The sequence below is a fragment of the Gavialis gangeticus genome, unplaced genomic scaffold (assembly GCF_001723915.1).
Source record: "Gavialis gangeticus isolate Ggan-Ray unplaced genomic scaffold, GavGan_comp1, whole genome shotgun sequence".
NCBI lineage: Eukaryota > Metazoa > Chordata > Crocodylia > Gavialidae > Gavialis > Gavialis gangeticus.
Window position 1 is genome coordinate 6,635,481 of NW_017728964.1, and position 2,429 is coordinate 6,637,909.

Genomic DNA, 2,429 nt, shown 5'->3' on the forward strand with positions numbered 1-2,429 from the left:
TGGAAATAACGCAAACTACTAACAGAACTAGCACCCACAAGTCTCTTTTTGTTTAAAAGTTAATGGTATCTTGTCAGGCCAAGTGGAACTACTATCATATTCTAATGGTTACTGCAGATTTCAACTGCTTTGCTACTATGGCGCCTCTAATTATCAATCTACAAAATCATTACCTACTTAACGGTTTTGAGCAGGGCAGTTCACCAGAAAAGATGACTTACAACGTTCCAGCCTGTCAAGTGTACATTATACAAATCGGGCAATAACTTCTGAATACCCCAAACAGATAACATGTGTCACATGGCAGAGTACAGTTTAAACCTTGAAACATGGTAATAAATGTCTCTTCCGCCCACGCTTCCATCTTAAGAATGTTCTGCACACAGCATTGTTTATGAGACGTTTAAATACTAGGCATTATTTATGTGCTTAGGTTACTGCATTCATACTAATAATCCCTGGATAATTTAAGGTTTCCAATTAAAAGGCAGTAACAAGATTCTTCATTAGTGGTACACTTCTAAACAAAGACAAAAGAAAAGCTAACCCCCCCAAAAAACCCAACACTGCCCAACTTTCTAGAAAGCCCAAATGGGTTCTATTTTTCAGAGAAAAAAAAAAAAAAATCACAGCGCCTAGCTGAGATGCAGGTCCTGCATGCCAGCCCACTAAAAGTTTCCTTTGCTTAAGTTAAACTTTAAGCTTCTCTGCTTCTAGTTGGAATGGACTGGGTGGATGGCTTTTCACCACTTATCAGGAGGTGCTGGGATACAGACTGCCTTGCTGCGAGTGGGGAGGGGAGGAAGGGAAGCAGCATTTTAATAAAAAATTCACATTTTTCCACCCAATTATCTTTCCTGGGCTGCAGCAGGATCCTAACACTGCTCTTTCACCAGAGATTAGTGCAGAAGTTAAATGTTTCTCATCACCCTGACAGCTCTGCTAATTAGTTGTGCTGTAGTTTTTGGGGAGGTTGTTTTAAAAAAAAAAAAAAATTTTTTAAAAATCTAGTGTCTTGACTCCTCTTCATGCATCTTCCTTGAAGCTAATAACCGCGACAAGATCAGTCTCTCCTCAACCTCTGCTAATGAAGTTGGCATTACCCTGCTAAACAAGCAATAAAACAAAAACCTTGACATGGCCCCGATTTGAGTTTGGTGGCTCCAACACCCTAAAAAGAAAAGTTTTCTTCCCTTGATTCCCAACTTCTCCCCACGGCCAGGAAAAACAGCCGGCAGGGAACTAAACCAAATAAGAGAAGGTGAATCCAGCAAATCTTAATAAGGACAAAACAGCATTTAAAGAGTTATGACTTCTGCACCCCATCTTCAAAGGCTATCAATAAAGCAGCCTGCTCCCAAGAGTAACTGGGCTTTGGTTCTCATGCCTTATTTTGTTACTTTTTTTGGGGGGTGGGGGAGGGAGGAGGTGGGGACTGGGACCCAACAGGTCCCAACATTTCAAGAGTCTGCAAGAAACTCTTAAAATGTGAATTAGAACAAAATTTGGGTTTTTTCCCCCCCAAAAATATTTATAGCTGGTATAAAAAAAAATTAATTATATATACACACACATACGTGTATGTGTTTAAAGAGTTGCTGTTTTTGCTGTACTTAGCTTCACCTATTTTATTTTTGTGCCCTCTCAGGGAAAGAAAAAAAAGTTTGCAACTGAGAAAGATAACCTCTTCCCTCCTCTGGGGGTGAATTGCTCAGACTCCAGCAGAAACCTTCCTTACTCAAAGAAGTCTTGTTTTTGGATTTGGGACATGATATGCCCGAATGTGTTGCAACACTGGCCAGTTTTGGATTTCTCCTCGAGTTTTTCCTAGGGAGAAACCAACTGCAACCGCAAGATGCAGACAAGCAAGTTCAGGAGCAGCGTGAAGCTCATGATTTACATTACCTGCTGCAGGGCAAGATTAGGAGGAGAACATTTTCCTTTAATTCCCCCCACCCCCAAGGAAAGCATGGGGTTTCTCTGCCCGGCTGAGGATCGGGGTGGATGCATTTGATAACACACGAGAATAGGTATAGCCATGCGGTGCGGTTTTTTTAGCACTGTGTCCACACACGCGCAGCACTGACCGCCCAGCCCCAGGACTTGATGGTGAAAGGGCCGAGGCCGAGGAAGGCTGCAGGTGATCAGTCCGCTCCTCAAGCCGGTTTCAGCTTTTCTCCCTACAGTTTTCCGCGCAGAGCGGGTCGGCGGCCGCCCAGCGCCCCGGGCGCGGCTCCTCTCGGGGCCGGCAGCGCCTTCCCGGGGCGAAAGCTGCGTCCCCGCACGCGCAGCGCGCTTCTCCCGCCGTGTGGCCGCAGCCCCACGACCACGCCGAGGAGCGGCCGCGCGGGGGCTAGGCGGAGAGGACGGAGCCGGCGGGGGCCGCGCTCGGCTGCGGAGGAAGGGGCCGGCTACTCCCCGCTCCGCGC

At 46.2% G+C, this 2,429-nt stretch overlaps 1 protein-coding gene across 1 annotated transcript in view; it reads right to left on the reverse strand.

The window, feature by feature from the left end:
- The window catches only part of LOC109286795 (heparan sulfate glucosamine 3-O-sulfotransferase 3B1-like), a gene marked incomplete at its 5' end in the record, with an annotated part of 47,626 nt that overhangs the window by 44,332 nt on the left and 865 nt on the right, over positions 1-2,429 (reverse strand). The window lies entirely within an intron of this gene.